The following is a 21,142-nucleotide window of genomic DNA, read 5'->3' as shown; positions in this document are numbered from 1 at the left end:
GGTTTTAAATATAAACAATCTGTTTTTTTACTTGTGGGAAAACTATAGGGATCTCCAGACTTGAGACTATCCTGTGAAAATACGAAACAAGTATATTTAATTCTGTACATATAAGGTCGTCAATCAGCATGTAACTGTGAGAACAGTGTTATAATTACACGTGGTACTTAACCCATTAGGAACTCCCACAAAACCACAGGAAAGTCAATTCTCACCAAAACTTTTTTCCTAACTTTTTTGCTTCCTATTTTTGTGGATTGAAAAGAGTCCTGAGAAGTTAAAGCAGAATATTAATGGAGCAATACAAAATCAAGAAAAAGTGGTACTAAGAGAAAGAGGAGAAAAAGAGTGAGTCCGCTATAAGCTACATTAAACAGAGATTCCACCCCTCCCCCACTGCACACACGCAAAGCAGCCGCTGAAAAGAAGGGAGACGTACTTTAAAAGTGGCAGTTCTTTCTTCAGCGTGTAACAATCAGGTTAAGATGTGAATTCTAATAACTTTAATTCTGGGGGGAGGGTAGGGTAGTATTTATATTAACCCATTTTAGAGATTGGAGAGTTGAAAATCAGGGAGATCAGGTGCCGTGCTCATAGTCCAGTCAGTAAAGGGCACACTCACCATATCCTGAGTATCCTGCATAGTGACAACCTCCTAGTGATGTTCAATCATTTCTTTAGATGAATAAATTATTTTATTCAGAAATAATCACAGTATTGCTCAGTGAAAAACAACTGTTAAATATTGTTATTAATAAGAACACTTTTATTGACTTTCAAGAAAGATCAGGGCATTGTGCAGTAAGCTGATAGAATCACCTCACACAGAATTTTTATAAAAAGGAATTACAAGGAGTAAATTTAGGAAAGATTGTTATGAAAATTGATACAAGGAAAAAAGCATTGCCTTATACCAGAGAGTTTGAGATATATTTTAAAAACAAAATGAGTAAGACCTAGTAAGGAATATTCATAACTCATTGCAATCAGGTACAAACACAGTGAACTTTCCTTATGATGGAAGGGAGAAACTGTCTTCTGACTGGGGTTGGGGTGGAGGCAGGGATAGCAGCAGAAATAGGTGGGTAGCATGAACTTTAGCGCTTCTTCTAATATGAAGTAATTTAAGGAAGTCTCTAGGCCTCACTTTACTTATCTATTAAAAACTAAACAGATTGACCTAAATAGTTTAACCTATTTTTCGCAATTTATATGATGCCATAATTCTGCTTCTCCTTCCAAGAATGAATCTTTCTAACACTTCTTTGTGGTCTTAAAACATACATTTGCTTTGAGCCAGTAATCTCACTGCTTTGCATCCTTACTTATGAGTGAGAAATAATAAAAGAGTTAACAAACAAAGGAAAAATTGAAATTCTAGATTCTTCAGATAATGAAATAGGAAGTCTAGTTGATATTTTTGGCCTATTTTTTTTTTTGATGAGGAAGATTTGTTCTCCTCTTTTTAACAGAAAACATTATGTTTATGATGTACAGTGTCTGGATAAAAATGGGGCAAAATAACAGCACGACAAATGTAGAAGTTAAGGAATATTTCACATGTTGCTGGGAAAGAGAATATCTATCCTGACGCACCATGTTTTGATATACAAATCTGATGAAATGGAAATGACCGAAAACCCTCACCATGAAGCTCAGGATTTTCACTGACTTTAATTTGCTTTGGATCAGCAGGTGGTTCCATCTTCCTTACAAACGTGCTTTTATTAGCAGGGAGTTACCTGAGGAAAATCATTCAATATTCTAATCTTCTTTCTGAAATCTTGAGTAGTCGTTTATGACCTGAATCTTCGAAGAACCAGCTTTGTTTTCACAGATACCGACACAGATTTCACTCCAACCTACTCCAATCCCAATAGACTTTGTCTCCATAGATATAAATACAATACATTTTATTTAATAGGTGGATTCTGCATGTTTAACTTTGGGAAAGAAAATAAATATTTTTACTTGGGGGTTCAGAAACATTCACTTATTCGTTTATTCATTCATTTATTCCTCAACAAATTACGTGAGTACCTACTATGTGCTATGCATTATTCTAGAGCAAATGATAGAAACATTTTTTCCTTAATGTAGTTTACATTCTATACTTTATGTATTTATTTGTAAATACATACTTATGTTAATATTCTATATGTTTATTTATGGATAAGTAATATAATGTAAAATAATGATAAGTGCTATGAGTAGAAATTAAGCAGGGTAACATATAGAGGAAGGAGAGGAGGCTTACTTTAAACAGGACACTCATGGAAGGTCTCTGCAGAGTTGTCATTTGGAGCAGTCAGAGAATAAGGACAACAAAAATATCACTCCACAAAAACATGCTAGTTTGATACTATAATTTGATACTATAAACTCTCTTAGTTACCAAAATCATAAGAGTCAGAATAATTTTTAAAAATTAGTTATTTGATCTTCAGTTTCAGAGTTTCCAGTTACTTTTAAATTTCCCATTTCTTTTCAATTTCATCAAAATGATGTTCCCTGTTTTCATCTTCTGGCCTAAACCTGATCCCTTGCCAAATCTGACCAAGGCAGGAAACATGTCAAATGGGCAAAAAACTGTGTCCTCATCTGATCTGAATAAGAATTAATTCATGTTCTCAGTCTCTTGATCCACAGATCCAGTCCCAGTAACCAGATACCCATTGACCTCTTGGGTGTGTTTCACTAGCGTGATTCTTTATCCTGAAACCCTGAATCAGAATGTCTTCACCACTGGCTATATCCAAACTGAACAATTCACAAACTTAGTGCCAGCTGCAAAAATAATAGCAGTCCAGCAAAAGAAAGCAGAAACCAAGAAACCAACAGATGTGGGATCTAGCTAACAGTGGACAATACTCAGGAGAGCAGGGGAAAATGTCCCAAGATGAATACTGTAACAGCTCTTGCTAGATGCTGTTCCAGAATGAAGTAGGGAGACTAGGGGAAGGAGGAATGTGAGAGAAAAGGACGCACCACTAAATATACAATATGAGAATGAATCCAAAAATCTGGAGGATGTGGTACAAATAAAGTAAGGAAAAAAGGAAGTCAATTAGACAATCAAAAGACAAAACTAACTATAGGATAATTATGTCCAAATGTGGGGCAAACACAAATTTGGAATGACTCTGAACAATTAGTGAGTCATAATAAGAGAATTCCATTTTATATTTTTGTTGAGAATGTTGTCTTTGAGTGGCATATTGGAGATGTACAGAAAGATTTGTATTATGCAAGCGTTACATGGTAAATAAATAAATGCATTTTTAAAATTCATTCTTATAATCAGTCAATGGTAAAATAAGTAAATAATTATGGTCATGGAGCTTATGTGTACTCCAATATCAGCAGTGTAAATGTAGAGAATCAAATGACAGAGATTAAGAGAGTGTAAGAAGAGAGAAGTGGAGGGCAGGAGGACAAGTGGAAGGAAGGTTGATAAAACTAATCTCCACCTCCTACAGATTGGAGAATTTAGAGATATATTCTGTGATTGTTTAAATAAGGAATAAAGGTCTATATGATGGAGTGATGGAAGAGAAGTGAGAGAGAGTGGTCATAAATTAATTAGCTATCAAAACAGGAAGTCAATAGACAATTTCTAAGGTTGATAAATCTATATAGAGTAATATAAATATATTATTAAGAGATATAAACATAATCACCATAAGAAATCAAAACAAATAATTAAAAACAGTTGCCTTTAAGGAGCAAGACGATCACTTGAAGGGAAATGTTTTTATTGACTAATAAGCTGTTCTGTACTATTTTGCTTTAAACATGTACATATGTTACTGTGAAAAAATGAAAACAATAATAATAGTGTGTATTCATAGTTATTAACCAAGACTTTCTCTCCAATTTCATAATTTGCCTTCATTCTTACCCTGTCTCAACTGGTTATTTACTATTGATTCTGCCCTTAATTTAAAAGCCATTGATTAGCATATTGTACTTTCTGAAGTGAGGTATGGATATAGATTATGAATTTTATGTTTATCTTATTCCTGTATACATGAAGTTCTATGTGCTGAAATTTATTATTGAAACAACTAACATTCACTTGATAAAACAATAAAAATATATTACTCATTTGAATAACTTCTAAACATAAACACAATATTTTATTGAAAACACACCCCTTTTTTGACACTACTGTGTTCTATAATTGGTTCAGGCATATTTATATACTTATGATTGAGGTAATTTTCAACAGCTCTACTTTTGTTGCTTCTAGATATGAAAACTGAAAAAAATTCTTGTTCATAAAAATAAGTAGATGAGAATAGAGTTTCATTATAACAATTCCAATCAATTCTTTTAACTCCTTGTGAATTACATGCCGAAGTTTACATAATTTCTGATAGGAAATATTAATTTTATTTATCTAGTAAGCTGATGAAATCCTCTCCCAATATTGGTGAAAGTATTGGAAACTGTAAAAATTGCAAAAAAAATTTGTTGCCTAGTAGTTAGTTTCATTCACTTTCTTAAGTTTTAGGAAGAACACTTGTATATAAAACTGAGGATTTATCTCTGCGACAACTCTAACAGATGCTTTTTCACTTAAACTTCTTGTTTGATCCAACATGCTCAGTATGTGTTGAGATATCAAAATCCTATTAATGTCATTAAATTTCAGTAACATTTTTTAAAATAAAATGTTTTCTCTTAATGTTTTAAGTATATCTGTGTCAATAAAGTATAGCTATATATTTAGCTTAATGAATTTATGGAAAATATTTTTTATAATCTTCCTCACAAAGCCAGTAATCATTATCAAATCATCCAATTCAACTTCTTCAATGTCAAAAATACCTTGTTCTAATTCATGCTAACAGTTAATATGCATTTCGAGGAATACATTAAAAGCCACTAAAAGTATATTTGAAGTGTATTTGCAACACTAGAGCAGTTAGATCATATTAAAATAATATAGACCTAATGAAATTCATTTATACATTTTTATGTTATGAAGGCAAGGTAATAAATCAATACACTATTTCTCATTGCTTAATTTGTAATCATGCACAGTATGGTGTAGCTAAAATTTTAAGATATATATGAGATGAGGTATGTAACAGATGACATGGCATTCTAGCAATTAGTTGTGTCTCTGTTCACACAGTTGCTAAAATAACTTGATAACATTGATTTAATGAAAAAAATTTAATACTTAATTCTAGCTTTTGCTGTCTTAGCTTTACTCTCATGTGACAATATGTATTTCATCTTAGGAAAAACAAATGACAAACTGTTCCTACAAGAACACAGTATTTCAAAATTTGGGTTATTCATTCCCAAGTGAATGTATTAATTCACAACATGAGGATAGAATGAAATCGTTTAACACAGTCTTCCACAAGAATAAACCCTTTCTCTTCAACAGTCTCATAGAACTACAGAAATGTTGTAGAAATGGAATTTAGAAGTATCTCAAAGAACAGAATGTCCTCTCACAAAGTTATTCTTCACATTGGCCAGAAGATTTGCTTTTTGATCCAACTTATGCCCTGCATCTTACTCTCCCTACAATATTTAACATATAAGAACTATTTCAACAAAATGGTATGTTAAAGAGGCAATTCAATCAAACAGATTGCTATACTTCCTTTGAGATGAGCCACATTGATTTGACAGAATGTCAGCATGTATATAGACTTGAGTAAATCTATCAACCAGCTAAACCTGACTGACATCAATAGAACAATGACAGAACAAAACATATTGAAACGTATTGAAAAGTATATTGAAAAAGAAAGACAAGCTGGAAAACTTATTCTACCTGACTTAAGACTTATTATAAAGTTATCATATGTAGGGCAGTTTGATATTATTTTCAATTTAGATAAATAGCTCCATGAAAAATACTGAAGCCCATAATAGATCCATACATATGTGGTCAACTGGTTATTTTTACCCAGATACAAAGGCAACTCATTGAATAATGCATAATCATTTCAAAAGTTTAATATAATTATGAAAAAAATGGATTTTGCCCTTACTTTCTGTAACAGAAAATAACAAAAAAAAAAATCCTCAGCAACAACAAAAACTCATAATGGATCATAAATCTAAATTTAAAACTATAACACTTGAAGAAGAACAAAAGTGAGAAAATCTTCATGATTTTGGGTTAGACAAAGATTTCCTAGATATAACAACAAAAGCAGAATCCGTAAAAAAACAAAATAAATAAAAAGTTGGACTTGATGAAAATGAAAAACTTCTGTTCTTTGAAAAACACTGTAAAGAAATGAATAAAACAAGCCAAACACAGGGAAAAAGTATTTGCCATTCACATATCTGATATAATATGTCTCATATCCAGACTATATATGGGACTTTTAACACTCAAAAATAATAATAAAAATTAAAAAGTGGGCAAAATATCAGAACTGACAAATTATCAAAGAACTTATACAAATGGCAAATAAACAAAATAAAATATAGTCAACATCATTGTGCATTAGATAAATGCAAACTAAAATCACAATGGACACCTCTGTATAACTATTAGAATGTTTTCTAAAAAACTCACCATATCAAGTCTTGGTAAAGATATTGAGCAAATTAAACTCTTTTTTCCAGTTTTATTGAGATATAATTTACATACAGCACTGTATAAGTTTAAGATGTGCAGCCTAATAATTTTACTTATATATATTGTGAAATAATTACCACAATAAGTTTAGTTAACGTTCATCATCTCATACAGATATGAAAAAAAAGAAAAAGAAAAATTGTTTTTTTCCTTGTGATTGGTAAATCTTAGGATTGACTCTCTTAACGACTTTCAAATATACCATACACAGCAGTGTTGACTATAGTCGTCATGTTGTACATTACATCCCTAGTACTTAGCTTATAACTGGAAGTTTGTGCTTTTTAGCCCCCTGCTTCCAATTCCACCTCCCCATCCCTGCCTCTGGTAACAACAAATCTGATCTTATTTTCTATGAGTTTGTTTGTTTTCTACATTCCACATATAAGAGAGATCATACAATGTTAGTCTTATTTGTCCTTCTCTGACTGATTTATTTCACTTAGCATAACACCCTCAAGTTCCATCCATGTTGTTGTGAATGGCAGGCTTTCCTTGTTTTTTTCTTATGACTGAATATCATTTCATTATATATCTATATATAAATCTTGACTTCTTCATCCATTCATCCATCAATGGACATTTAGGTTGTTTCCATGTCTTGAGTATCATAAATAATGCTGCAATGAACATGGGGGTGCAGATATCTCTTCGACAGGGTATTTTCATTTCCTTTCAATATATTCCTGGAAGTGGAATTGCTGGATCACATGGTAGTTCTATTTTTAATTTTTTGAGTAGCCTCCATACTGTTTTCCATAGTGGCTGTACTAATTTACAGTTTCACCAATAGTCTGAAAGTGTTCCCTTTTCTCCACATCCATGTCGGTATTTATCTCTTGTCTTTTTGATGACAGCCATTCTAACAGATGTAAAGTGATATCGCATCATGATTTCAATTTGCGTTTCCCTAAAAACTGGCGATGTTCAGCATCTTTTCACGTACTTGTTGGCCTTTCATATATCTTCTTTGGAGAAATGCCTATTCAGGTTCTTTGCCCATTTTTTAATTGGGTTATTTGTTTTTCTGCTATTGATTGTATGAGTTCTTTAGATACTTTGTATATTAACCCCTTATCAGATACATTGTTTGCAAATAATTTTTCCCGTTCCATAGGTTTTTTATGTTTCTTTTATTGTGCAGAAGCTTTTTAATTGATGTAGTCTCAATGTTTATTTTTGATTTTGTTGCTTGTGCTTTAGGTGTCATATCCAAAAGGTCATTACCAAGACTCATGTCAAGGAGCTTTATTCTTTTGTTTTCTTCTAGGAGTTCCATGGTTTATTTTAGGTCTTACATTTAAGCCTTTAATCTATTTTGAGTTAATTTTTGTGAGTGGTATAAGATAGGAGTCCAGTTTCCTTCTTTTATATGTAAATATGCAATTATCCCAGCGCCATTTATTGAAGAGATTGTCTTTTCTCAGAATATTCTTGGCTCGGTGGTCAAATATTAGTTGCCTGTATACACTTGGGTTTTTTTTCTGGGATCTCAATTCTGCTCCATTGGTCTATTTGTCTGTTTTTATGCCAGTACCATACTGTTTTGATGACTATAACTTCACAGTATAATAGCTTGAAATCAGGCAGTGTGATGCCTCCTGCTTTGTTCTTTTTACTCAGGGTTTCTTTGGGTATTTGGGGTCTTTTGCATTCCATGTAAATTTTAGGGGTGTTTTTTCAACTTCTATAAAAAATGCCATTGGAATCTTCTTATGGATTGCATTGAATCTATAGAAGAGTTTTGGTAGTATTGAAATTTTCATAATATTAATTCTTCTAATCCATGACCATGGGATACTTTTTCTTTTTCTTTTTTTTTAAAGATTGGCACCTGAGCTAACAACTGTGGCCAATCTTTTTTTTTTTTTTTTTGCTTTATCTCCCCAAATCCCCCCTGCTACATAGTTGTATATCTTAGTTGCAGGTCCTTCTAGTTGTGGCATATGGGACACAGCCTCAACACGGCCTGACGAGTGGTGTCATGTCCACGCCCAGGATCCGAACCCTGAGCTGTGCAGTGGAGAGCGCGAACTTAACCACTCGACCACGGGGCTGGCCCCCATGGGATACTTTTTCATTTGTGTCTTCTTCGATTTCTTTCATCAATGTCTTGTGGTTTTCAGAGTAGAGATCTTTTACCTTTTTTGTTAAATTTATTTCTAGGTATTTTATTATTTTTTATGCAGTTGTAAATGGGATTTACTCATTTATTTATTTTTCAGAAATTTGTTGTTAGTGTATAGAAATGCTACCGATTTTTGCATGTAAATTTTATATCCTGCAACTTTTCTGAATTCATTGATTAGGTCTAACGGTTTTTTTGGTTAAGTCTCTAGGATTTTCTCTGTATAAAATTATCTCGTCTGCAAATAGAGACAATTTTACTTCTTCCTCTCCAGTTCTAATACCTTTTATTTCTTTTTCTTGTCTGCTTACTCTTGTTAGGACTCCTAGTACTATGTTGAAGAGGAGTGGTGACAGTGGGCACCTTTATCTTGTTTCTGATCTTAGAGGAAAAGCTTTCTACTTTTCACTATTTGGTATGATGTTGGCTGTGGGCTTATTATATATGGTCTTTATTATGTTGAGATATGTTCCTTCTGTGCCCAATTCCTTAAGAGTTTTTATTATTAATGAATGTTGAATTTTGTCAAATGCCTTTTCTATGTCTATTAAGATGATCATATGATTCCTTTCATTCTATTAATGTGATGTGCCACATTGATTGATTAGTATATGTTGAACCATCCTCACATCCTAGGGATAAATCTCACTTGATCATGATGAATAATTCTTTTAATGCACTGCTGAATTTTGTTTGCTAGTATTTTATTGAGAATTTTTGCATCTATATTCATCAGGGATATTGGCCTGTAGGGCTTTTTTCCTAGTAGTGCCCTTTTCTGATTGAGTGAGTTTTAGTATCAGGATAATGCTAGCCTTGTAAAATGAGTTTGGGAATGTTCCTTCCTCTTTTATTTTTTTGTAAAAGTTTGAGGAGGCTTGGTTTTAATTCTTTAAATGTTTGGTAAAATTCACCGGTAAAACCATCTGGTCCTGGGCTTTTCTTCATTGGGAGATTTTTTATTACTGATTCGCTCTCTTAACTATAAATAGGTGTATTCAGATTTTCCATTTCTTCCTGATTCAGTCTTGCTAAGTTGTATGTTTATAAGAATTTTTCCATTTCTTCCAAGTTGTCCAGTTTGTTGGCATTTAGTTGTTCGTTGGAGCCACTCATGATCCTTTGAGATTCTGTGGTATCAGTTGTAATGTCTGCCTTTTCACTTATAATTTTGTTGATTTGGGTCTTTTCTCATTTTTCCTTAATTAGTCCAGTTAAGGACTTGTTAATTTTGTTTACCTTTTCAAGAACCAACTCTTAGTGGTTAATCTACTCTATTGTTTTTCTGTTCTCTATTTCATTCAATTCTGCTCTAATGCTTACTGTTCCCTTTCTTCTACTAACTTTGTGCTCAGCTTGTTTTTATTTTTCTAGTTCCTTAAGGTGTAGAGTTAACACCCAAATAAGGCATTTATTTGGGATCTTTCTTGCTTTTTAATGTAGGTGTTTATTGCTATGAATTTCCCTCTTAGAACTGCTTTTGCTATATCTCACAGGTTCTGTTATGCTGTGTTTCCATTTTCATTTGTCTCAAGAAACTTCTTAAATTCCCTTTTAATTTCTTCTTTGATCCATTGATTGTTCAGGAGAGTCTTGTTTGATTTCCATGTGTCCATAAGTTTTCCAGTTTTCCTCTTGTTGTTTCTAGTTTCATGCCATCATGGTCAGAGAAGATACTTAGTATGATTTTAATCTTCTTGAATTTGCTAATCTTCTTGTTTTGTGGTCTAACATATGATCTATCTTGGAAAATATTCCATGTGCACTTGAGAAGAATGTGTGTTCTGTTGTCATATAGAATGTTCTGTATAGTTGTTAGATCCATTTGGTCCATGGTCTTATTTAAGTCTGTTGTTTCTTTATTGATTCTCTGGATGGTCTATCCATTGATGAGAGTGGGGTATTAAAGTTCCTAACTATTATTGCATTGCTATTTGTTTCTCCTTTTAGCTCAGTTAGTTTTGCTTTATATATTTAAGTGCTCCAATGTTGGATCATATATATTCACAATTGATATATCTTCTTGATATATTGACCCCTTTATATTATTTGATGACCTTCTTTGTCTCTTTTTACCATTTTTTGTTTAAAGTATGTTTTGTCTGATATAAGTATAGCTATCTCTGCTTATTTTTCGTTACCAATTGTTTGAAATGTCTTGTTACATCCTTCACTCTGAGTTTATGTGTGTCTTTAAGGCCAGAGTGAGTCTCTGGTAGGCAACATATTGTTGGATCTTATTTTTTATCCATTCGATCATTCTGTGTATTTCAGTTGGAGGCTTTAATTCATTTACATTTAAGGTAATTATTGGTAGGTAAGGACCTACTATTGCCATTCTGTTAATTATTTTCTGGTTGTCTTATAGATCTGTTTTTCCTTGTTTCTTATCCTGCTGTATTTTTGTGTGTGTGTTTTGATATCTTGTGGTATCATTATGCTTTTAATTCTTTACTGTTCTATTGTGTAATTACTATAGGATTTTCCCTTGTGGTTACCATGAGACCTACATAAAATATCTTAAACTTATAACACCAGTTTTTAACTGATAATTTCAGTAGAATTTATAAACTTTACACTTTTACTTCTCCTCCCTCTGACATTTTAGTTTATTGCTGTTTCAATTTACATTTTTTATGTTGTGTAACTAATAATTAGTTATTGTAGTTATGGTTATTTTTACTACATTCTTTTTTTTTAACTTTTAAACTAGAGTCGTAAGTGAATTATGTACTATTACCATAGTGCAGAATCTAACTATGACTATATATTCACCATTAGCAGTAAGACTTACACTACCTTTTTATGTTTTTAGTTGTTAATTAGTTATTTTACTTGCACTTAAAGAACTCCAGTTAGTATTTCTTGTAAGGCAGATCTGGTGGTAATGAACTCCTTCAGATTTTGTTTGTCTTTATCCCTTCTTCATTTATGAAGGCAACTTCACCAGGCATAGAATTCTTGATTGACAGTTATTTTCTTTCAATATTTTGAATGTACCATACATTCTCTCCTGGCCTGAAATGTTTCTATTGAGAAATTTGCCAACAGTGTCATGGGAGTTTCTTTGTATAAAACTTCCCTTTTTTTTTCTTGCTGCTCTTACAATTCTGTCTTTGACTTCTGACAATTTAATTATAATGTGTCTCTATGTAGCCCTATTCAGGTTCAAATTATTGGAAATCCTTGGCCCTCATGGATCTGGATGTCCACTTCTCTCCCCAGGTTCAGGAAGTTTTCTGCCATTATTGCTTTAAGTATACTTTCTGTCTCTTTCTGTTTCTCTGCTTCTTTGGAACGCTCATAATACAAATATTGTTCTTCTTATTGTGTCCCATAATCCCCACAGGCTCTTTTTATTGTTTTGTTTTGATTTTTTGCTGAGGAAGATTTGCCCTGAGCTAACATCTGTGCCACTCTTCCTCCATTTTGTATTTGGGTCACCACCACAGCATGGCTCACAAAAGGTGTAGGTCTACACCTTGGATCTGAGTCCATAAACTGGGCCACCAAAGCAGAGCATGCTGAACTTAACCACTGCAACACAGAGCCAGCCCCCTCATAGGCTTCTTTACTCTTTTTTATTCTCTTTTCTCTTTGCTCCTCTAACTGAATAATTTTCAATATCTTATCCTGCAGGTCACTGATTCTTTCTTCTGCATGGTAGAGTCTGCTTTTGAAATTCTCTACTGAATTCTTCAATGCCATTATTGTATTTTTCAACTCTAGGATTTCTGTTTGGTTTTTTTGATGGTTACTATTTCCTTGTCTAATGTCTTGCTTTGTTCATGTATTATTTTCCTAATTTTGTTTAGTTGTCTGTCTGTGTTTCCTTGTAGTTCACTTAACGTCCTTAAGAGGATTGTTTTGAATTTTTCATCTGACAATTCATAGATCTCCATTTCTTTAGGATAAGTTATTGGAGCTTTATTATTTTCCTTTGGTGGAGTCATATTCACCTGACTTTTCATGATTCTTGATTCCTTATGTTGATATCTGCACATTGAGTAACAGGTCTCCTCTTCCAGACTTTATAGGTTTGCTTTGACAGAGATAGTTCTTTGCCAGTCAGCTCAGTTTGGACTCTGGGTGTGTCTGCTGGTACTGTCTTGGGCAGGTGGGACATGCTAGTATGGTCTACTTCTGGATGAAACAACTGTTTGATCTCTGAGGACAGGGATGGGGCAGTGTGCCACTGACTGAGAACAGATATATATCAGTATAATCAGATTGCTAGCTTCATTGATTGGATTGGCAGGACTGGGTACTATATTCAGTAATAGCTGGGGCTATGAATTAGCTTCCTTGCCCTGGCAGGGCAGCAAGACAGGACACAGGGCCCATAAAGCTTATTGTTTGGGAACCTGAATCTGGCAGCATGTGCACTAAATTCCTTCATCATGTGAGGCCAGTGTTTTTTCTCTACAGACCCGGGAAGCCATGGGCTGTACTCACTGTTCAAGTGTCACTGTAAGTAAGGCTGTTGAATGAGCTATGCAGCTTCCCATGTGCTCTGGCTGGTTCCCTGGTTGGACAGGCTGAAGGCTGTATTCAGCAATGAGGAGAGTTATGAATTAGATTCCATGTCCAGGTGCAGCTGGAGAATTCTCTCTAAAGCTGGTAAAACTTTGCATTGTCTTAACTCAAACCAACCCACACTCCAAATTATCTTATCAAAAAAGGCCTTTGGCTTTGCTCTGAAAACTATTGACTCTCTCCACCCACCTCTTGGCTCAAGTACCAATGCTTTTAGGAGTGGTCCCTAGTCTTTCTAGTCAGATAGGGCCATAAGACACTCTCCACAGTGGGTGGAGCTTTGTCTCAGCTCCTTTGCCTGGGTGAGATGCGGAGGGGCCACTTCAGGCTACTCTAAATTTTCCAAATATGCTCTCTGGTTGTGAGGTTGAGAGCTACCCTGAGCCTTGGCTACAGTTTAATCACTATGTGGGTAGCATGGGGATACCCCACACCCAGTACTGGCTTTACTCTGAAGTCAGTCAGCTCTGCCTGGCTGCCTGTTGGCTTGAGTGCCACTGGGCCACACCGCTTTCAGGACTTGTCTCCAGCTTTTCTGGTCAGATGGTGCTGGAGGATACTCTCTATAGCATGTAAGGCTGTGATTCAGCTCCTTGCCTGGGTGTAAACAAACCAGACTATAAAGTTGGCAAAATTCCTCTTTTGAGGATCTGAATTGGGAGGATCTGCACCCCACTGAGTTCTCTGGTCAGAGCACACCCCTGACTTGGTTCTGCAGATGAGTAAAGCTACTGATTGGGATTACTACCTGGGGACTGCAGGTATGGACTCCGTCTGTCAAGAACCATATGCTGGTTGTTGGAAGCCTCTTCCCCTTTCTCTGTCACAGTCACAGCCCTGTAAAGGCTCCTACAAAGTGACCCACATGCTAGGAGGAGGTGATTGTCCCCCATGGGTTCTTTTTTCTTACTGAAGCAATTGGAGACTCAGGAGACACCTCTTGGCATAGTGTTGCACTGTCCTGGGGGATGAGCATTATGGTCCACGTGTAGCCACTCCTCTTACCCTTCTAATGCAGTCTTCTTCGTCTCTGTGGTGCAGGGGGGTACTTCAGCCTTACCTCCATATTCTAGGATTCTCTAAGTGGTGCCTTGTTCTTGAACAGCTGTTAGTTCTTCTTGTGAGAGGGAGAAAAGTCAGAAACAACCTACGTTTCCATCTTAGTGATGTCACTGAACTAAAAGTCTTAAATAAAAGGAAAGACATACCACGTTTTTGAATTAGAAAACTAAACATGTAAAGTGATCAATTCTGTGTTTTACTTAAAATGTGATACAATCACCATCAAAATCATACTAAATAGTTTACCTAGTTATTGACAAGGTGCTTCTAGAGTTCACTAGAATTATTGATAGAATTTCACTCTCAGCTATAGAAGAGTAGGTTATATTAGATCACGTCTCTCATTGAAAACAACTCTAAAAGATGGATAAGATACAAAAATAGTTATTTGAAGACACTGAATATCAATTGAATCAGCCGGGATTTAGGAATATCATGACTGTGTATATAAAGGAAACACTTTATGGTAACTCAGATATTCATATTTCACATTGCTGATTCCATTTTTGCTCAGGCCTAAATACCAGAAACCAGCAGCTCCAAGTTTTAGGTCATCTCGTGGGCACAGAGAGACAAAATTGAACTTCAGCAGAAACAAGACAATCAGGAATTCAGGAGACAAGTTAACATAAGAAAAGAACCACAGAGAAGTGAGTGTGATATTCTGAGCCGCTTTTTCCATCAAAGCATTTCTCTTCAAGGCTATTGTGTACAAGGCATGAGACCAAGAAGCCAAGTGAAAATAATAGCTAAGAAGTTTAGAAAATACATAGAATTTATGAAGCTCATAGTGCTGTGGTGACAAAAAAAGCAGAGCCTTGAAGTTGAGATCCATGAAGCTGAGACTTCAGAAGAGGTACCTCTTGAAGTAAAATTCACAAACAGGCCATCCTTCTCAAAGACTGAAACACAACCTTAGATATCTCAATTCCTTACTGGGGCAAAGTAATCTGCTCCTACTAGAAATATCTACCAAAATGGAATTAAATCCATTCCAAAGAAGGGTAACATTATCCATAGCTTCTGTGGTTGTTCATACTGTGTGGCAATCATTGAATAAAAAGTTACCAGGCATGCTAGGATGCAGGTCCAAATGACAGAAAACCAAGAGAAAAAAGGCAACAGAAAGAGACACACAGGAAAAATAGATTTTGATGTTATTAAAGATAGATTTTAAATTTCTGTGCTTACTAACATATGCAACAATATTGATTTTAAGATGGAGAATGTTACTAGAAAACTTACATCTACATAAAAGTATCAAAAAGAAATTCTGGAACGAAAAAATCAATAATTGAAATAAGAACTCAATCAAAGGGTCCAACAGCTGATTAGTCACAGCAAAAGATTCCTAGAATTAGTCTCTATTGACTTAGAGAAGTCAGTAAAAAATATTCAGATGGATACAAGGAGAATAAAAAAGATAAAAATTCAAAGAATGTAAGAAATCTATGGATATGGTAATAAGTTTTAATAGGCATTTAATGGAATCTCATAAGAAATGGCATGAGACTATGTGGCAGAAACATTATTAGAGCAGATGAGGTCTAAGAGTTTCCTAAAAGTGTTTTAAAAGATCCAGATTCAAGAAGCTATGTGAATCTCAAGCAAGGAAAACAACAAACAAACAAAGAGAAGAAAATCATACCTATGCATATAAGTAAAACTGCTGAAAACAAAGACAAAGAAAATCTTAAAAGGTGTCAGAAAAGAAGGAGACATACTGTCTTTAACATCAGTAAAACCAACAGCTAAGTTTTTACAGAAATGACATTTAGTAGTTTTTGCTATAGTAATAAACATTCCCAATATTTCAATACCTTAAAGTCACAGATATTTCTTACTGGTGGCTATGAGTTTTGTTTGCCTCTGCTGAATTCCTCTAGATTTGATTATGTCTTCTTATTTTAGGATCCAAGCTAAAGGATCAGTCCCTTCTACATGAGAGAGGCAGAAGCAATAAAGTGAAGTAAAATATAAAAGCACATTTAAAATTTTTGATTGACATGACATATACTACAGCTGCTCACAATTCATTGGCCAAGTCAAGTTACGTAGCTAAGACTGACAATGAGGTGGGAAAGTGTACTCCAACTAAGTATGCATGACAGAGGTGGGGATATATAATATCGACACAGGGGAAGGAGCAGACAGTTGGAAACAATATAATCTTTCAAATGATGGAAGCTAGAGCTAGAATATAATGGAACGCAACCTAAAATTGTATTCTCTACTCAGTGAAAATATAAAATACAAAATGAAGGCACAGTTAAGATATTTTCAGATTAAAAAAAGAGAGAGAGTTTGTTACCAATGTTTCTATGCTAGAAGAAAAACTAAACAGTGATCTCAAGACAAAAGAAAAATGACACTGGTTGGCACCCAAGAGAAGCAGGATGAATGATGGGCAATACAAAATAAATACACAGGTAAATAAAAGTAAACCTTTACTGTCTAAAAGATAATGTTTCTTTTGGGGGTCCAAATGAGTTTGGAATTAAAACACATGGAAATAATAAGACAAACAGCAAACGGCAGTACATAGAAATAAATGTTCTAATGTCCTTGTATTATTTGGGATATGGAAAAGAACTAATTTATATTTGATTCTAATAAGCCAAGACTGTGTGTTGTAATTACTATAGTATCCACTAAAAGATTGATGAAAGGAGATATACAATTAACATATACAGCAAGCTAATTGAGAGGCAAAAAACTTTTAAAAAATAACCTGTTTAATGCAAAGGAAGGCAAGGAAGAAGAAAAGCAAAAGGAAGATATAGAAGTGCAAGCAGAGTGGCCAAAAACTCTTGAGGAAAAAAGAAAAGAAACACAATGGAAGCATTTGCCCTGTCAGATAACACAACATTATACAGCTAATGAGATAGATAAATAGGCAATGTATCAAAAGAGAGAACCCAGAAACAGATATATGCACACAGGGACAATTAATACATGAAAGAATTTTATTGTAGAGTAGCAAAGAAAGTAAAATGATTTTCAAATATGATGATAGGAAAATTGTTTTTCCAGGTGGGAAAAAATAAAATGATACTCTATTACACTGTATACAAAAGTCAATACTAGTAAAATGTAGCTTTAAAAGTGAAAGGCAAACTGGAACATATTTAGAAGATAATACAGCAGTGTATTTTTATCACTTTGTCCTAGGAATAATTTATATAAAAGGAGTATCCATCGGGGCCAGCCTGGTGGCCAAGCGGTGAAGTTCAGGCGCTCCGCTTTTGTGGCCCAGGGTTTCGCTGGTTCGGATCCTGAGCGCGGACATGATACTGCTCATCAGCCCATGCTGAGGCAGCATCCCACACGCCACAACTAGAAGGACCCAGAACTAAAATATACAACTATGTACTGGGGAGATTTGCAAAGAAAAAGCAGAAAAAAATATTTTAAATAAAAATGAAAAAAATTAAAAAATGAAGATTGGCAACAGTTGTTAGCTCAGGTACCAATCTTTAAAAAAAAGAGAGATTTAAAAAAGGAGTAATTAGGGGCTGGCCCCGTGGCCGAGTGGTTAAGTTCCCGCGCTCCGCTGCAGGCGGCCCAGTGTTTCGTTGGTTCAAATCCTGGGCGTGGACATGGCACTGCTCATCAAACCACGCTGAGGCAGCGTCCCACATGCCACAACTAGAAGGACCCACAACTAAGAACATGCCACTAAGTACCGGGGAGCTTTGGGGAGAAAAAGGAAAAAAAAATAAAAAATCTTTAAAAAAAAAAAAGGAGTAATTATATAGAGAAATATTGATAAATTTGACTATATTAGCTGTAAATGACACCATGAAGCTATCAAAAGACAAAATGCAAGTGGGAGAATACATTTGCAATACCTATAACTAGCAAATGTCAAATCCAGATTATAACAATAATTCCCACATATCACCAAGAAACAGCAAATAAAAAATCAAAAGGGATATCACTATAGAATTACTCTGCTGGAAAAATTGTAAAATGTGACAAAACACATATTGAAAAGTATGTGGAGCATTTGGTATACACACACACTGAAGGTGTAAGTGTAAAGTTACTTGGGAAATAGCTTGACATTTTTAACCAGAGCTGAAGGTACTTAATATTTATGACCTAGAAATTCCACTCTAAGCTTTATACTGCACAGAAATGCTTGGTCCATCAGAAAACAGGTGTAAGAATAGTTATAGTAACATTATTTATCATAGAACCAAACAGAAAATTTTCAACATTAAAATGAAAAATAAATTGTAGCATGTATGCTATGGAACACTATACAGCACTGAAAATTTATGGACTACATATACGTGAAACCACATGTATAAATTTTAAAGATAAAATCTCGAGTAAAAGAAACTGGATATAATGGAATACATATGTTATGACACTATTTTAATAAAGTTCAAAAATATGAAAAATTAAAACATATTGATAATGATAATTGATAATAATAATAATGACATTTTGTCTAGGAGTGCATAATTAGGTATTACAACTCTTATAAAGCAAGAGTATAAGTACCATAAAGTCAGGATAGTAACCATCACTGTGGGGATGGATTGGGCTACTTTTGGGAAAGGGTTCCTGCAAGGCATTTCACATTCTGCCAGAGTTCTCTTTCCTGATATGAGTTGTATTCTCATGTTTGTTTTACAATAATTTATTAAGCTGTGGATATTAGCTTAATGTACTTTAATATAAATTTTATTGTAAAATTACATAAAGAAGATAATATGGAATGAAGATAGTAAATAAATTTGTGATATCCATGTTCCTGTCCTAAAAATTGTTTAGGTCTTATATCTTTATATTTTCTCTATTTGCCTGTTTACCTGTTCTTGGAACACTTAAGAAAGAAAAATACCATTCATCAGTAACTTATGAAGTTTATGTTGGAAATACACATTCCATTTCAGAATCAGTGGCACAGAAGTAGAACAGGATTTTACTCCTGAAGGAAAATTTATCTGATATACGTAAAATATCTAGTCAGCTCCTCCAAGAGAAAGGAAAAGATCCTAAAGAAATCCTCTTTCATGAAAACATTTTTTCTCCTGCTGTATGAGGGTTTAGTAATTATATGAACTAAATATGACATCATATAAAACGTATGAAGATTGGTAATTTATGTAAGAAAATTGTGGTGGCAAACTTCACAGGTGGAGAAAACAGTCTAGATTTTGAGCACTAGATAAGATAGGCCTGGGCAAGAACTGAATGGTTCTTGAAAGACAATCAATGACAGACTAGAATATAGTTACAAATATAGAAGCAATGATAGGCGGTGGAGCTCAATGAGAATCAACATTCTCCAGCAGGACAAGTACCTCAGGAATTATTAATATATTTATGGAAGAAGAGGGTCAGATTTTCAGCAGGAGACCCAAGGCTTCTTCTACTTACGAAGGAGGATCAATGGTATATGAGGGTTCAGAGTCTTCAGAGTTTTCAGAATCTTACCCGATGTCACATCCCTATTGTCAGCAATCAATGACTTCACATTAATAAAGTCTCTGAAAAGTTGTGGGTTCATTTTGAGTTGGAAATCGGAAACCTGCAGATCCGGATTTCAGATTTGATTTCCTGAAATTTAGCTCTTTGGCTGGAGAAGATGTGTGTTACTTTAACAACAGTCATAGAATATTTTTAGTTTTTTACATTGATCTTGAAGTAATATTTAAAGCTTTGAGTTTATCATTTTATTTTTACATGTTCTCCAAAATACTTAGAACAAATCAACAAATGTCGAATTCTTTATATTCTCTATTTATGTTCTAATGCTCTGTTGCTGCACATAGCCTTTCATGGCCTTGAAGTCTATAGACACTTGACCCCAGGTGAGTACAAATGATAAGTAAATATTTGCCTTTGTATACTGTGCTCTATTAGTGTCCCATTTAACAGATGGAGTCATCGATATGTTTAAATCTAGACATTTAAAAAATTCCAGAATTTTATCCTTACATTTGTTCCCTGAAACTATTTCTAGTATCAACAACTGAATCAGCCAGAGTTCAATCAGAAAAACAGAGACACTTCAGCTGTGATGGGAATAAGGGACTTAGAAGAACTATAATGAGAGAGAATCTGGATGTGGAACGTCTGTGCATTCATTTCTTATGGCTGACATAGCAAATTGCCACAAACTCGATGACTTAAAACAAAAGAAATGTGTTCATTCACAGTTCTGGAGGCCAGAAGTCTGAAATCAAAGTGTCAGGAGGGCAACAATCCCTCTGAAGTCTTTAGGAGAGAATCCATTTTGGGTTTTGAGGGAGAATCTATTCCTAGTCTCTTCCAGATTTTGGTAGACGGCAGCGTTACTTGACTTGTGGCTACATCTCTCCTATGTTTGCCTTTCTGGTCACATTGCCTCCTGGTCAAATCTCCCTGTGCTTTTCTCTTATAAAGACACTTGTGATTAGACTTAGGGCCTACCCAGATAATCCAGGATAATCTTCCCTGCCAAGATCCTTAACTGGTTCACGTCTGCATGGATTCTTTTTCCTTTAAGTGAACATTTGCAAGTTATAAGGACTAAGACTTAATATCTTTGGTTTCTCACTTTTCAGTCTACCACAACATGGAAGGGGAAAAATATCAAGCAGTCATCATGTTCATCTGGACTCCAAATTGGGACTTCTAAAGAGGAAGCTTTAGGAAAAGGCTGTGAAATCTGACCCTTTGTGGAAGCCACTGCCTGTAGGGGAGCTGCTGCTGTGAGGAGCTTTACCTCTGTGGAAAGTGGTTTCTCCACAAAGGCCACTGCCTCTCAGGAATCACTGATTCTATGGAAAATTATAATT

The sequence above is a fragment of the Equus asinus genome, chromosome 22 (assembly GCF_041296235.1).
Source record: "Equus asinus isolate D_3611 breed Donkey chromosome 22, EquAss-T2T_v2, whole genome shotgun sequence".
In the NCBI taxonomy this organism is placed as follows: domain Eukaryota; kingdom Metazoa; phylum Chordata; class Mammalia; order Perissodactyla; family Equidae; genus Equus; species Equus asinus.
The sequence above is the reverse complement of the archived record's forward strand: the minus strand, read 5'-3'. Positions refer to the sequence as shown.